Source organism: Harmonia axyridis, chromosome 4, assembly GCF_914767665.1.
Source record: "Harmonia axyridis chromosome 4, icHarAxyr1.1, whole genome shotgun sequence".
Classification (NCBI taxonomy): Eukaryota; Metazoa; Arthropoda; class Insecta; order Coleoptera; family Coccinellidae; genus Harmonia; species Harmonia axyridis.
In genome coordinates, this window is record NC_059504.1 from 47,073,895 (window position 1) to 47,092,201 (window position 18,307).

At 35.1% G+C, this 18,307-nt stretch overlaps 1 protein-coding gene and 1 long non-coding RNA gene across 8 annotated transcripts in view; one reads left to right on the forward strand and one right to left on the reverse strand.

Annotated features, from left to right (window-relative positions):
• Positions 1-18,307, forward strand: part of LOC123679192 (whirlin) — a 210,712-nt gene that overhangs the window by 132,235 nt on the left and 60,170 nt on the right. The window lies entirely within an intron of this gene.
• Positions 1-18,307, reverse strand: part of LOC123679194 — a 32,799-nt gene that overhangs the window by 13,292 nt on the left and 1,200 nt on the right. The gene's annotated exons all lie outside the window — the stretch shown is intronic.

The window sequence follows — 18,307 nt, forward strand, 5'->3', positions numbered from 1 at the left end:
TGGGACAACCTCAATAGAAGGCTGATAAGTTCAGAATATCATCCAGCTACTCTTAATGACTTAGGAATCCAACTCAGAGAAATCTGGGAAGGATTAGATCAGAACATTTTAAGATCACACATTTTGAGTATGAACCGTCGTTGCCGAGCTATAATTAACGCAAGGAGTGGAAATACCAAGTATTAAATCACTTATCGGCATTCCAGTATTTTGAAAATTGTTTATTTCTCTTCTTTCACATAAGGTTCGGTGAAATCCTGAAATTTTCTTTCATTTAATGTGTCTTGTTTCGTTCAAAACCTTTCCGAGAGAACATAAAAAATTAGTTATAAAGGCAATGTAGAGTTAACTTTCATTGAAATTGAGATTTTCAGAATGTGCGTTAATTTTTTTGCGCAGTGTAGATCACCACCGGAGTTCAATGTTATCTCTTCGGCGTTGTCCTATATTTGGAAACGAAGTCTTGTTCCACTTTTATTCGAGAATAAATGAGGGGATATCGTAACGTTTAATGTTATACGCTTGCTGTTGTGAATCGGAACAGGACTCTGGTTATCATTGAAAGTTTCTGCGGAGGTTGAATATCAAGGTGGCGTATATCACAACTTCCGTATTGGGAGAACTTGGTCGGTTTACCTCAAATGATTTTAGGAAGTTTGGCTGCATTGTTTGGACTGCGTTTTTGAATTTGGAGGTTTTCAAATGTTTATTCACATCTCACATTACCTTTTGGCGTTGTTATAAAGAGTGTTTTTTTTAGAGCTATAGAACTTTGAATTAATAAAACAACGATAGATTATTCGATTGACATGAATTTTATTTATCCGCAAGAAAATCTTGTGGCATTACATTTTACATATGATTTCTGGCATATGACCGCCACGACTGGCTCGGATGTAGTCCAATCTGGACGTCCAATTTTCGATGACTTTTTCCAACATTTGTGGCCGTATATCTGCAATAACACGGCGAATGTTGTCTTCCAAATGGTCAAGGGTTTGTGGCTTATCCGGATAGACCAATGACTTTACATAGCTCCACAGAAAGTACTCTAGCGGTGTTAAATCACAAGATCTTGGAGGCCTATTCACAGGTCCAAAACGTGAAATTAGGCGGTCACCAAACGTGTCTTTCAATAAATCGATTGTGGCACGAGCTGTGTGACATGTTGCGCCATCTTGTTGGAACCACAGCTCCTGGACATCATGATTGTTCAATTCAGGAATGAAAAAGTTAGTAATCATGGCTCTATACCAATCACCATTGACTGTAACGTTCTACACATTCCATAATCAGCTGGCTTCATTTTTTGTGTCAATTGAAAATTATAAGGATGGAGATGCAAATCTAGATGCAGCGTGCCGTGAGAGAGGCTCAAATGTTGTGCGCTTCAAAGAACAGATACATTTTATGACAGATCCTTTTCTACATGAGAAGTTGTTGTAAAACCTCTGCAGATTGAAGTAATTTCTTCACGATTTATTTCAAGAGGACCAGAATCCCAAGGTGGGAGTTTCAGGAACTCCTCATAACTCTTCCACCATCACGAAGAGCTCCAACATCATAAGAATACCACAAAACGACGAAAAAAAGAGGAAAACACCCATACCTCAGTACCGCCCCACTTCCAAACCTAATCAGAGACCCAACCAGGAAACCAGACAATCCCTCGAATCCCATAACTCACGTGACCAATAAATCCACAGCGACGTAGCGAGAGGTGAAGAGGTGAGAATAAATTACGGCACCGCCGCATCCAGACGCGAACGGTACTTCGCATAAGAAGAAGAAGAAGAAGACGTAAGTTCTGTACGCGAAGCGACCATTTCCGGTAATGTCACGTCAGTTAGACAAAGTCACGGCCATCTTGATTTATAAGATCTTCGACCCATAAGCGTGTGCGCCCACCTGTGTCGCGACTACGGCACGACCCTATTACCTGAATTATGGTCCAGAGACGTGAGCACATCTCTCCTCACGTTGTGAGATGGGGCCGGCATTATTTCCTGGTATATGACTATTTCGCAGTGGCGTAGGGACTAGGCAGGCCGGCGTTAGGGGTGAAACAGTGAAGCGGCCGTTTCAGACGCCTCTAGTTGGGTGGCGGCAATTCGGCCCAGTTTGCTGGCTGCCTTTTCATTTTTCGTCCTTGATTGTCGGATTACTCTAAGACGCCTTTGCCAAGCCGTTATAAAATAAAGGGTCTTTTTTTAGAGCTATAGAACTTTAAATTGCAATAAAACAACGATGGATTATTCGATTGACATGAATTTTTCCGCAAGATAATATTGCGGCATTACATTATAAATATGATTTCTGGCATATGACCGCCACGGCTGGCTCGGATGTAGTCCAATCTGGACGTCCAATTTTCGATGACTTTTTCCAACATTTGTGGCCGTATATCGGCAATAACACGGCGAATATTGTCTTCCAAATAGTCAAGGGTAATGCCAACTTACAGTTATATACCTCGAAAAAAAACACCCGTTATTTAGTTGAGTGATTTCCGATTAGATGTGCAAATTTGAATATTTGGAATCCGATATTTTTCCTAATTGTCGAATTTATATTAAGCAGAATATTCATTATTTTCTGTATCTACCTGCTGCAATCCAAGGTTTGGCAACTTTTGCTCTCCTAGTATCTACGCTTATTTCACGTCGTTTGGCAAGCTTGAAGTTTGTTTTCTAAATTTCTGATATATTCAGGTAGTTATTTCAATATATAACATAATACATAAGAAGTACGTTCTTTGTGTAGAAACTCGCGAATTGAGTGAAATATCGTATCACTGATATGTTTTCATTTCCGCGCGCTTCATGTCAAATTTGATAGTTCATGCTGGGGACAAAATTTGCTAACTGGAAATCACATTTGGTCCCTCTATCTAAGTTTATCACTCTGAAGAAAATTCCTACGATTTTGTATTCGAAAATTGTTACTGCTAAATATTTTCAGCGGAACACATGTTTGTAATTCCAATTAGTTTTCGAAGCAATTCTGAAACTTTGCATTTCCTACCGACCATTGTATCTTGTGGTGTGATAGGTTATCTAGTAATCATCTGTCCTGTGGATGTGAAACTTAGTTATAGTAATAACGCATTATTCAACGGCGCCAAAAATCCAGGAATAAATTAAAATACCTATAGCTAAAAAAACATGAGGTAACTTGAGACATAGACATACAATTTGTTATTATATTCGATCTGAATTTTCTGCTTAAGCAGGCACGTCAATTATTATGAATTTAATGCAGGTAAAAATGTCAAAAAAAAAACAGTGAAAACGACCTCTGCAGAAAGAAACGATTAGCAAAAATGCTTTTTCAGCCAGGGTGCCGGAAATTCTTTGCTTTAGGCTCCAAAATTACTCGCGTAGACCCTTCAACTGGGAAGCGATTGGATCAGTCGCTCTAGGGCTTAGCGCTCAGAGAGGCGTCTGGTTCAAACTTTGATAGAAATAGTCGAGAGAAAAAATTTTTTTTTCAGAAAAATCAACGTTGAGTTGAGATGAATTGGTAGGTCCCTTTAAACTACTAATATAAAATTCATTTAATATCACATATTGTAAAGGGTGTTCTCTTATGATTTGGAACATCAAAGTTAAAGGGTTTCATTGGTAGCCACAATCAACAGTAAAAACAGTAAAAATTTTCTGAGGAGGACCAAGAAATATTTTTTAACTTTCGTTAATAATATGTCAATTACCGAAATGTTTTTAATTGAACTTTAAATGAAGGTTGTCCTAAAAATAATGAATTTACCGGTGTACGAAAATAGATTATCTATTATTCCAAAGTTAGGTAACCAAGGAAAATCCTTATAGGCAATCTTTTATAACTGGTCCACCTTATGGCAGTAATAATACCTTGCAAATTAATTTTTTGATTACTGTTCTGTTTTTAGGTCACTGGCAAAAATAGCATTTTTGTAACCAGTAGGTAATTATGGTTTTAAACACCAATTTGTTTATTGCTGAAGTTAAAACCCATTGCAATCAAATGAAAGATACGTTTAACAAGCACGAACTGTCCTCAACAATTGATTTTATTGGTTATTTGATGAACCAATCTTAGCTACAAGGTCTTCTTGTGTCAACAGTCGATTGGAAATTACAATCTCCTTGGTTTTATTGATATTTATTTTTTCAATAATAGTTGTGGTTGATGGTCTCCTACAAGAAAACTAATTTTCGATTACTTCATGATCTTCTCCAACTGATTTTAATTTTTTCAATTGTTGTGGTTTTGAAAAATATCAGGAAATTCATATGAGTAAAATTCGAACCACAGCACTTTTCCTAAATCAAAGACATAACAAAGACCATCAATTAAAACACCGATTTCCGCGGTTGACACTGACGTAATCTCAGTTCCAACCTCAACAGAAACCGCAAATAATCCAATCACATCTTCGATCACCTTCTAATTTGCCGACTCAGCGCCAGAGGAAAGGGAAATCGCGGTAACTTTCGAAAAGTAAGTGGCGCAAACGAGATAAGCAAGCCGATCAAAATATATATATATCTGTCGGTGCGTAATCGTGTTTTAATCGACGACAAATCTGAGACAGAGAGCAGAACAATCGCAGCACGAAATGTGGTTCAGTGTTGCAGTGGGTCTGCCCATTTGCATCTCACCGCGGTCGGTCGAACAAATGGAGTGAAAAAAAAGGAAAGGTTGGAGCTAAAGGGTACCACACACGTTCGGGAGGCCACAGAGCTGTCGCCAGCCAAACTGCCGCCCTGGTAGAGACTCAATTTGTTGCCCTAATAGAAGTCAACACAGCAGAATATGAAAAAACAGGAGACATCTCTTAAAATGTTGATAATAACATGGAAGGAACAAGGAAATAATCGCTAACAGAAAATCAACAATTTCAAAACTGTACAAAAATTGAAATAATTTCAGGATTGTTCAGAAAAATAAACCTTTGTATCTTCTCTTCATATTACTAGCATTATCGTATCTCTGTACTGTCATATTTTTGAGTGGTATAGTAATTTTTTACTAGTTCGTAGACAATAACTTTTTCAAAATCACCTCCAGCCGTATTTCTGTATGTCCCAAAGAAAAAAAATCCTAAAAATACTCCATCATGATTCTCAAAATTCTTTTTTCGCAATTATTTACAAAATGATTTGTAGAACACTCTGGTATATCTACAAATCTGTTTATAAATGCCATCTATTTTACCAGTACCGAAAAATTATAGTCAAAAAATAAAATAATTGATTGTGGTATGAAATGAACACACTTCTTATATCTCTTCAAAATGTAGAAGAAGAAATGGTGAATCGCTTCTCTAGTACAAATTTTTCATTCCTCTAAAGAATCAACAATCTGATTGGAGAATTAAAAATAAAAATTATGAAAACTCAAGGAGTCTCCCCAAAAACGGAATAGATGTCGGCAAAGTTCATCAAAGAGAACTGCCGCATTTGGAGTGAAGCTAATCCTCAAGTGTATGTCGAAACACCGTTACATCCAGATAAAACTGACTGTTTGGTGCGCTTCATGGGCTGGTGGAATCATTGGTCCGTACTTCTTTAAAAACGATGATGGCCAGAACGTTACAGTCAATGGTGATCGGTATAGAGGCATGATTATTAACGTTTTCATTCCTGAATTGAACAACAATGATGTCCAGGAACTGTGGTTCTAACAAGATGGCGCAACATGTCAAACACCTCGTGCCACAATCGATTTATTGAAAGACACGTTTGGTGACCGCCTAATTTCACGTTTTGGACTTTGAATTGGCCTTCAAGCTCTTGTGATTTAACACCGCTAGACTACTTTCTGTGGGGCCATGTAAAGTCGTTGGTCTATGCGAATAAGCCACAAACCCTTGACCATTTGGAAGACAACATTCGCCGTGTTATTGCCTATATACGGCCACAAATGTTGGAAAAAGTCATCGAAAATTGGACGTCCAGATTGGACTACATCCGAGCCAGCCGTGGCGGTCATATGCCAGAAATCATATTTAAAATGTAATGCCACAAGATCATCTTGCGGATAAATAAAATTCAAGTCAATCGAATAATCCATCGTTTTTTTATTGCAATTTAAAATTGTATAGCTCTAAAAAAATACCCTTTATTTCGGGAATTTTATAGATATTTCCGAAATAGAAATGATACCAACATTTTCGTATGAACTTGCCACCGATTTAGTCCACTTCGTTCAATTCAAATAATAAACCTGTTCCTGAAATCTTGAAGCGTCATCTCCTTACAACATACGTGTAACACTCCCTAACTAAAGAAGAATGACTTATACTTTCGATAGGGTCTGTTCAAACTTCCACAAATTGAGCTGTGACGTTTTAAAACGTGAACAAATCTGACCTAAACAGGTTAGTGTTCTGACGCATCGTTGAAGTCTCCGCTATCCGTTTTCAGAATTCGAAAGTTGATGCTGTGGTCCGGAATCGTCTCGATATATTGTTGTGATTTCATTTGAGATGATGAAGCTCCTAATGAATGTGTCATTGTTGCCAAAAATTCTAATATAAATACAATCATGGTGACGAAATAATAATCGTAACTTCTTCATTTAGCGCTTCGTAAGTGAAACTTTCGTTTCAAGCATCTATTTCTCTGATTCTGTAGAAAATTCGTTCAATCTGCTATAACTTGTAGAACAAAATTGTGCGAGAATATCTAAGTTTCACACAGATTTCATGGTTATATTTGATTAGTATATGTTGGTACTCTGAACTCTACTGTCGCGAATTCATCTATTATATGTCAAATTTGTGATACAGAAAACAATTCTACATTTTACAATGTAAAAATTGCTGAAATAATTCCAATAATTTCAATTAAAATTCAGTGAATACAGAAAATGATGTGTAATAATCTTACAGAAGGCTCTTTCAAGCATGTGTTCATTGAATTATGAACTCGTAGAAGAATATCAATGCTCCTTGCACTCGTATTATAAATAACTACTCATTCTATGGTACCCAGATATTGAAAAGGGATAAAGCGATAATTAAACTGCGGTAATAAAGAATCTACCTACTTCAATATTGTCTGGCGTCATTATAACCACAGTATGGTATTACGAAACCGTTGTACTCACGGATAACAATGTTAATTAACGTATCTGGTAAGAAATCCTTGAAGAGATTTCTACAAGTTTTCACTTTAAACCGAAGAAAACTCATGTTTCTAAATATAAGTATCATTAAGTAGTTAATGTTTGAAACAAAACGTTGATGAAAATTTATTTTCGGTTTCGAAATATTAGGTAGTAGGTGAAGCCACAGACATTAAAAATAATTATAACATTGTATTACAAAAAAACTGTTGATTTCAAAAAAGTATTCATCTATTTGAGTAGATATCTGAATTCGTGAAAAAAAGGGAATAATAAAAAAAGTGGTAGGTTTGTTATGGAGTTAGAATCGAACATTGATAATTTTCAACTCCGAAAAAGTTAGCAACAGATGTTATAAATTGGAATAGTTATTTATAATACAAGTGCAGAAGGCATTGATATTCTTCCACGAGTTCAAAATTCGAAAACGAGCCACGAAGTGGCGAGTTTTGGAATGAATGAGTGGTAGAATGAGCCTTCTGTACGAGTATTATACATTATTTTCTCTAATTCATTGCATTTTCATTGAAATTAATGAAATATTTCCATAAATATAATTTAGTGATTTTTGCATTGAAAAATGTTGGTTGGCAGAACTGATTTCTTTGAGGCAAATTGATGAATTGACAGATAAAGCCGTGGCGGAAAGTTCGGAGTACCAACATAGAATAATAAAATATAACCATGAAAACTGTGCGTTTCTGATATATTCTCGCACGATTTTGTTCTACAAGATGTGGAAGAATGAACGGAATAACCACAGAATTAGAGAAACATCTTATCGGTATCAATAACACAACTGAATTTACTATGAATGTAAGATGCTTACAAACACGTGTAAAAAGACGCTTTTCTTCAAGCAACTCAGTTGTGTTATGAATTAAAAGACTAAGATAGACTAATGAAATAAATGCAATAAATTAGATTTCATAACACTATCTCACAAAGTGAGTGATAAAAAATCTGAAATTCGGAGGAATTATTTATATTTGACTGTCTCAATCAGAGTCAATAGTCAAGTTCAGAATATGGATAATCCACGCTTGAGTAGAGCTGATAGGTTGGTTCAACAGGAGTCATTTTAACTCTTGAATATCTCTATTTCACATTATTTTCGATTTTTAAAATTATAGAACTAAAATTAAGTTTTTAAATTTCAGCCCGATTCCAATTTTGATTTTCATTTCACTACAGCTTGAAGCAGAATATTTTCAATCATGAAAAATAAATCAGTAAGAAATGCTCATTACGAAAGTATTTTCTTTATCCATCTTTAAGTTACTTAAAATATCAGAAGATTTAATTTACTTGAAGAGCTGCGACCTTCATGTTATTTCCATGAATAATTTTCCCATTTTGTGTTTACCTTGCGTATTATATCATACTAGAAAAAACCGTTGGCATCTGTCACGTATGTAAATTAGTTACATAAGTTATGGCTGACACTTCATTCCCCCTTTTTCTTTACAATCGACCTGCACTTGAATATTGAATTCAAATATCTCAAACCTCAGATTAATAGCATTATTAGATAACAATTGGCTCGACATTAAAAGCTAACAGCCTGTTTGTTGATCATAAGCGCATTCCTTTCTTGCAATACCAGTTGTTTACATCTGCAATTTTTTTTTCAATTCGAAGCAGACGTTGAATGACGTTTTGCAAAATCGTTACGTAAGACGAGCTGTTTCCTTTCTTGTTTACCGTTGAAGTTTTTTTAAGTAGATGCTGTTGCATCATAACGAGAGTTGTATCCTCGGTCTTGACAATAAATATATTCAATGCTTGAATGAGACTCAAAGTTTCCTAAGATGTTGACGAGAATTGCATATTTCTGAAATTTTCTTCGCATAAATCAAATAACCTTCGAAGAAAGAGAGAAAAACATTGATAAGTCTATAATTTATAATGGATTCGTGGAAGATTTTGGAAAAAATTGAATGACAATATTGTTTTGTGAATATCAAATAGGTACAAGTACAAATTCCATTTAGAAAAACAATCTGTATAGAAAAAGGATTAGGTATCATTGCATTTCCACAATTCTAAAAAAATTCAATAACGTTTAAATAACATGATGAATCACAATTATAGGTATGTTGAGTAACATTCACTATCCAAACCATTAGCAACTTAAACGCCAAAACAATGTTCTACGGCAATATCCTTGCTCTACAAAACAACTGACTGCGAAATGACGTTTCTTGATGAAAACGGAAACAATAATAAACACATGGAAGAATTTTTATAAAGGTAGATATTTTAAATTTCACATTAGTATGAAGAATGAGTTTCTATATGTGGAACACTTTATCATTTATCTCCCACGATTTTTATACAGGGTCTCTCCAAATCGGACGTGAATCTTGAAGGCGGTGTTAGTATCACTCATTTGCTGTCAATTGAGTCATATTTATTGATAACTGAAAATCAACAGTCCACCTTTCCTTATCAAGGGTGTTTTTTTCAGAGCTATAGAACTTTAAAATGAATTTTATTCATCCGCAAGATAATCTTGTGGCATTACATTTTAAATATGATTTCTGGCTGGCTCGGATGTAGTCCAATTTTCGATGACTTTTTCCAACATTTGTGGCCGTATCTCGGCAATAACACGGCGAATGTTGTCTTCCAAATGGTCAAGGGTTTGTGGCTTATCCGCATAGACCAATGATTTTACATAGCCCCACAGAGAGTAGTCTAGCGGTGTTAAATCACAAGATCTTGGAGGCCAATTCACAGGTCCAAAACGTGAAATTAGGCGGTCACCAAACGTGTCTTCCAATAAATCGATTGTGGCACGAGCTGTGTGACATGTTGCGCCGTCTTGTTGGAACCACAGCTCCTGGACATCATGGTTGTTCAATTCAGGAATGAAAAAGATAGTAATCATGGCTCTATACCGATCACCATTGACTGTAACGATCTGACCATCATCGGTCTTGAAGAAATACGGACCAATGATTCCACCAGCACATAAAGCGCACCAAACAGTCAGTTTTTCTGGATGTAAAGGTGTTTCGACATACACTTGAAGATTAGCCTCACTCCAAATGCGGCAGTTGTGTTTGTTGACGTAGCCATTCAACCAGAAGTGCGCTTCATCGCTGAACAAAATAAAATGGACGTAGTGCGCGATACGTATTCCGCACAGAACCATTATTTTCGAAATGAAATTGCACTATTTGCAAGCGTTGTTCAGGCGTGAGTCTATTCATGATGAATTACCAAACCAAACTGACAATAAATCACTTGACAGCTGTTAAATCGGTCGCCATCTTGAACAGTAATGCCAACTTAAAGTTATATACCTCGAAAAAAAAAACACCCGTTACAACTGAACATTCTCTGAAAGGATGGTATATCATGTAAAACCCAAAGAAAATAAAACAATCAAAACTATCAAAATTCCCGGAAAAAATAAAACCAAACATCGTTATTCGGTAAAACCCCGCTGGGCCAGCACTATGACCAATTGACCAACTCCCCCGACTGGTTTTCCAAAATATTCTCCTTTCATACGACCTTCAACATCCACAGAACTGCAGCCGTTACACCAGTTTTCGATTTGGAAATCCGCATTGGTCCATAGTGGAACGGCTGCAATTAAAAAGTTAACACGGTGTTTTTTCGTTTTCCTAACGGGTCATGTTATACAACCAGACAAAGTACAGTCCGCGATAGGTGTTAAGTAACAGCGACAACGGTCCTACTTTCTTGTAGAACAAATACGAATTTATGTAAAACACGTCTTTGCAGTGTTGTCGGGCGTTTCAACAGAATTGGTATCTCGATTGTCGCGTGGTTATAAACTGAGCGGAAACGACGGACGTTCTCGTTGCAGAAGTGAATTTGATTCTTTCTTACACCTTTCACCTTTCTAAGGAGGTTACGGATCGGGATGAGCTGGTTTTCACATTTGATCGTAGGTTGCGGTGGAAATATCGCAGATTTACGCAGAATTAGTTTTTATAACTTATCTACGTGATTTCAGTTTGGATTTTCTGATGGAAACAGCATTATGACTTCGACTTCAAGTTAGTTGATATTTACGATGTTGTTTTGATTGAACAGTATATACACTTCGTAAAAAAATTAACGCACATTCTGAAAATCTCAATTTTAATGAAAGTTAACTCTACATTGACTTTATAACTTATTTTTTATGTTCTCTCGGGAAGGTTTTGAACGAAACAAGACATATTAAATGGAAGAGAAATTCAGGATTTCACCGAATCTTATGTGAAAGAAGAGAAATAAACAAAATACTGGAATGCTGATAAGTGATTTAATACTTGGTATTTCCACCCCTTGCGTTAATTACAGCTCGGCAACGACGGTTCATACTCAAAATGAGTGATCTTAAAATGTTCTGATCTAACCCTTCCCAGATTTCTCTGGGTTGGATTCCTAAGTCATTAAGAGTAGCTGGATGCTTTTCTGAACTTCTCAGCCTTCTATTGAGGTTGTCACAAAACTGCTCAATCGGATTGAGATCTGGACTTCTTGCTGGCCATTCTCTTCAAGGTACTCCTGAACGATGCGCGCACGATGGGGTCTGGCATTATCGTCCATAAAAATGAAATTTTCACCAATGTATGGGGCAAATGGCACTACATGCTCTTCAAGAATGTTCGTTATATACCTATCAGCATTCATAGCTCCATTATCAACGACCACTAGGTCTGTGCGAGCAGTCAAAGATATTGCACCCCATACCATAATCCATCCTCCCCCGAAACCAGTAGTATTCAGGAAATTGCACTGAGCATATCTTTCATGTGGACGTCTGTATACAAGGGAACGTCGATCACAATGGAAGAGGCAGAATCTAGACTCATCTGTGAAGAGAACTCTTTCCCAATCAGCCTCTTCCCAATGGATATGCTCTCTCGCAAAATCCAAACGCGCCCTTCGATGGGCTCAAGCTCAAGCCCAAGTATATTGACTTAACATTGAAAAACTACTTGACTATCAAACCAATCGTTGTTTTTCAATATCAAAATGAAATCCCTTACTTGTTCGATGCGAATGAGAATTGGTGTGGATATTTTGATCAAGAAGTGAGTGTTTTCATGAAAATTTCAATTATTTTTTGTTAATTTGGTTGTTGGGACCCCAATATTCTGCGTTTTATTTTTATGAAATGTAATATGTCTATTCGAGTTGAGCCACTGAAGGTTCCATAATGGGTAAATTAGAACTTTTCAGAGAACATTGTTACAAGATCGAAAGAAGTTGTTTCCATTATAGAAATCTACGAGTTCAGTGAACAAATTAGTTTCAGATACTGATCCAGAAATACCGAAACTGCAAGAAACTCTTTTCCACAAATACCTCTCTACTGCAGTACAGAAATACATAAGGGGGATTTTTAAATTAGTGACCAAGATATCTATAATATTACATTCGAAGTAAAACACCGACTTGAAATATTCAGTGGCAGATTTTTCATTGATTCGAAATATTCTTTGAACTCGAAGAAAAGTTAAAAAAGAATGTGTTCTTTCGATTCAGCTCCTTCACCATTCACTATATAAAAAGCCAGGTCATTTCTGAATTTCATCAGCAATAATATCATAGAAAATGTTAAAAGCTTTTCCTTTTGAACCAATTCAATGAATTATCATGAAATACACGAGTAGAATAAACGAAAAACAGAAGATTACCCTTCCATCTCATCGCAGATCCCTGAAAGTCCGTACAGGCTATTTCGCTTCAAGCACGAGAATGCAAGATATCGACAGGATCCAAGGGAGAAAATAACCCCCGAGCAACATCAGGCCGAATTGGGTAAAACGCGTGAAACGGAAACCTAACAATTGAGAACGGAAAACAAATAATTGAGTTGATTAAACTTCGAGTATCTGCTCTGATCCGATAGCTTTGGAGTTCCGATCATGTTACCCCGATTCATTAGTTATGAATGTCTCAGTTCACTACGTTAAATTAACGTTATTCTTATATCTCCAGCGTTCTTATCCTTATATTCATGGGGAGTTTATACCGTTTTGTCAATTGATATGATGACGTAGATCAAAAAAAAATACTTGCAGTTGGGCGATAAGTCTATAATTTCGGAAATTATAGGTTATAAACTGAAATTTTCTATAATTTTATCGAGGCTGCCACAATTCCTGGACGCAAGATAAGGACTTGAAACCTCATCATGTTTTAGATAAGAGTTTGATCTTCAAAAACGGTTTTATTTGAGGGATCTGTGATAAATATTTCAGGAGATATAATGATTTTTGTATAGATATTCAATTTTCACTGTTTTTTCCAAACTTCAAGTTCAGTTTTTTCTTAAACCTTGAGATCTGCGAAAAATCGGTGAGCGGTATAAGAATTGGCGATCCCTACTTGGCCAAATTTCATTCTCGTCCAAAAAATTTTTCGGAATTTGCAATACCTGGACCTTAAAAAATTTGAGAAAATTGAAAGTTCCTCATATGAAGTTCATGCCATTCTTCCAATTGATATGAGTACGTAGATCACAAAAATGCTTGCAGTTGGGCGACTAGTTCATTATTTCAGAAACTATAGGTAATATACTGAAATTTTCGGTGTTACAATCAGCCTTTTGTACGAGTACTCGTATTATACTTTATTTTCTCTAATTCACTGATTTTTTTATCGAAATTAATGAAATATTGCCGTAATTATCGTTTAGTAATTTTCACGAAAAATGTTGGTTGGCAGAACAGAAATCCATTAAATCTGTTCGAAACTGAGAAATTTTCCGCTCAATTTCATTCTATGGAGTTCTATATGGAATGGCAGATGAAACGAATTTGCCACGGAATTAAAGAAATATATTATCCACTAAAACTCTCACTTCTACTATTCTCAGATTCATTGAGTTTATAATACTCAATCAAAAATCCAAATACCATCTAGATAAACAGGTACAAAGGTTGAAGGTACAAAGGAAAATGAGATAATTCCCTGAGATAGCTATCCTTGGATAATCTTGAGAAAAAAAGTCCTATTAACATGAGCCTGCAAACGTTTTATTTTGGAAATACATTGTGTTTTTTTTTTGTGATGATTATACCAGTTTAGAAAATCTCTATTGATCTTGGCAACAGATTGGGTAAATAAGAACCTAAACTTATAAAGCTCCCCTACTAAATCTTTATGATAATTTGGATTTTCCTGAGAATCACAAGAGAATTGTTTAAAATAATTTTCTATACAAGACTCCTTCATGTGCCGTCTCCTTTGAGAAGGTTGGCTATCATCATGGCGATCTTTATCTTTGAAGTTGCAGATCTGAACAACTCAACAGAGCTACTGTTGTACCACTGCCTTAGGTTGTTCAACCAGAAGATGCGTCTTCTTCCTATACTTCTTTTACCCTGTATTTTTCCTTTCCAAAACTACAATAAATTGACGTGTATTGAAATTTGATCGGAAGTCAGTGTAGACGACCACAAAACGAAAAATATAACTGAAAACATTAATAGGTATTGGTCCTTCTTGATCGATACAATTTTATATTCAATTTTAAATTATACAAACCAAAATAACAATGAAAAAAAAAGATGAATTTCCCATACAAAACTAACAACACGCAATAATTTCATTTGAAACTGTAATTGTTATGATGATATCGAATACTTTCCAATTTATGAAATTTTGTTTACCTAGATTCAGAACGCATAACCAGGTGTATAAACCCCGCCGCTGGTTTATCTTAGGTATACGATTTTCATATTTATTTTTATATTTTTCAATTCTCGTTTCGATAATTTGTGATAAAAGCGGAATAAATTATAGTGTAAATATCTCTATTATTACTATTTTCAAATTCTATTGACTTCATGCAGTGGAGTACGTCCGATGACTTCAACGGATTCGAAGAGATATTCCAACGGCATTTCTTGCAGTTCCACGAAACAGCGCTATTAATGATGTGATTTTGTTTGAACACTCGATTTTCAAGGCGAGTCGGACGATTATTGAGTTAATTGTTTTCGAGAAAGGATCACGATTGGAGTCAGAAATAAAGGATAAATAATGAAGTGAGTTCAAATGCCGAGATAGGCCGTGCCGACAAGGAAATTCGCATTTTTCTTCAATGTGGAAAGAAAAAACGAGAAATTTACACATATTTTATTATCTACGTCGACTGTCGTTTCCCTAGTTAAGTTTATATTTCAATTAGTCCTAGCGTTAAAGGCAGTGAATAAGGATTGGGATATTCAAACGTTGTTGATATCTGATGAAGAAAACAAGATTCTATCCCTGAAGGCTGGGTCTGGCGAGGCGACTTATCTCACGTTTTGTCTATCGGATAAAACGTTTACTTTATAGTTCTTTCAACAGAATTTTAGATGCACGTAGATAATAATTACTTATATGTGAATATCTCAAATGATATTTCATACAGTTTATAGGACAACAATGAATTGTGCAGAAGCGGAATAACTCAATATCTCCCATATCCAAAATATATCAAATTTGAATTAAATGAATATACTAAATTGGAATACAAACGAAAAAGACAGATTCCTCAGATCTTTTCGAGAAAGAAGTTCTATAAACGAGATACAAGGTGAATTTTACATTTTTTTCAGGTTTTCACCTTTCCTTCACAAGATTGATCTTAAATTTGGCACAGATATTCCAATTCAAAGTATTCATGATATGCTAATGAATGCAAGGCAATATATTTTCTGGAATAGTGTCCGCTTTTTTCCTCCAGAACATTTTTTTGGTGGAACACTGATACTACAAAAAGTGTAGTAGTCAATTCTAGCAGCCATGAGTTTGGCATTCGTGTTGGAATAGGAGCCCATTCTGCAGCTTGTTTCAGAATATACTATTGCAAATAACTCTTTTTCTAATCTTTTCTAAATTTAATTTTTTTCACTTCGGCAAACATAATGTGAATTTGTGTGTAATTTGGTGTTTCTTAGGATTTCAAGAGGCGAAAATATTCTAAGAATTAAAATTCGGTAAACAATTGGTTTAAAACAACCTTTTTAGGTGAAATAATATACAGTTTGTGAGGGATTTATATCAGGAGGTCAATGTTACAAACCTCATTGTGAGAACATTATTGAACAAACCTCTTTAAAGAAAATTTGTCTTCTTATGAAAATGTCTACCTGAATCTCATAGTTTTGAATATAAAGTGCCATTTTACCGCATAATAATCATTAAATTCTTATAATTATTGTATATATTCAAAGTCCAGAGAATAATTTTTCTTTTTGGATTCCTTCCAAGTTTGAATATTCCACGAGGCAGAGAAGACGAAATACCTAATTTAGCAATTATAAACTTTGTGTAAATTTTGCATCCTCATTACTAGGGTTGGAAAGTTTTCTCATCTTCCAAATTAAACCCGACCAAATTTCAGGGACGAGGTTAAACTTCAATGATGTCCGAAAAAAACAAAATATGAATAACAACTTATCTGGTCAATTGTCAATGGTTGGGACCTTGAGGACAATTTAAAAACAACGTGCGCCGAATGAATAATCTTGTTTTTTATAGTTCGATTCTTGGCTCGTGCTTTGTGAATTTCCTCAGGAAAACTACGTGTTCTGAAAAAGGAAACTGAGGACTGACTTTTTACGTTTAACGTTCGAACCCTACGAATAATCGAATTGAGTTTCCTTCTGTTCCTTTATTTTTTCAAGAAAATACGATAGAGTATGGAAAACAGTTGAATGGGAAAGTTAGAATTGAAATCTCCAGGAATGTTGGTTTTTTCCAACATGGGAGAGTTCGAACATGAAGAAAAATATCATAGAATTGCAAAAATTGTATTTGTCGAAGTTCTGTCTTATTATTATTATTATTAAATCCCTATGTACAGGGTTACCCAAATTCGATGCTCACCGAGAGCATCTCGAAAACCATATGAGACTGCCCTTTCATCGAAATGAAGATATTTCAGAAATCAGATCGTAAATAGTCTGCTTCGTTCTCGAGTTACAGGGTGTTTTTGGAAAATGACAGTTTCAAATATTTCTCGAGAACGAATCAGTATTTATGTATGATCAGCTTTCTGACATCTTATTATATCGAAAAAATAGTTCGAAGGTCCTTGAAGATTTTTTCTCTCGGTCTTATAGTTCTCGAGATGCTTTCAATGAGCGTTGATGTTGAGACACCCTGTATACGATTATAAACTCAACACCAAATTCGAAGAAATGAAAAAAAAAGGAACATCCTAGTACATTTAATGATCATGGACTAGTTAGATTGACAATGAAGTCAACTGGTGGAAACCATTACAATAAATTCGAAAAGCACTAGACGAAAACGATGAAATAGACTCCTTGTTTTCTTGTTACTCGAGTTCATTATCTTCATTATCCTCCATTTCACAATAAACCGATGTACTTATTCGATATTAACCTCAGTATTGCGGTAATCTTGGAGAAAGTTGATATTTATTGTTGTTTGGCTCAATTGTGATACATTTCGATGTTCAAATGGATACAATTGGTGTATTTTGCATATACTGAAAATATTGAAACAACAAAAAAATCCAACTGATCATCAAATATCAAATGCCTAGATCTAGTTTTAATATAGTGTTTAATTAGGGTGTTTTGCAGGAGGGATTGAATGAATCAATAAAGTTGTATACTGCCAGGAATCAAAACTTCACTTGGTCAATTAACCAAATTCGTCCATAATCATCATAACAAAAAAAATGATGGAATTTGGGATTGAATACAATAGACACAATCGATTTTGATACGGAAGAATAAAATAAAAACTATATCTTCAAGGATGAATCAAAAATTACATAATTAAATTCGTTCAAGCAAAACAAATTGACATAATTTGAGATAATTATTTTAATTATTTTTATATATATACAAAAAAGAAGCAATCGAAGCATTGAAATCGAAACTAGATTGTTCAATGAAATTTTTGTGGAAATGAATTAATCAATTCAATATGTCATCGTACTAAAACAATGTGATATAAAACATTGTTTCAGTTGGATGGCATATTAAATTTTGTTTTGGTATAAATAAATAATAATAAATAATTTTCTTCGATATACTTACTTAATTATTTCCACAAAAATTTAATCGTACGAACTAGGTTCGATTTTAATCACTTGAATGTATTCAAAAATAAAGGGTGTTCCTAAATTGGAGGTATAAATGATTCTCAGGATACTTTTAAGAAAATAAGTCCCAGAAAAAAACGCTTTCGT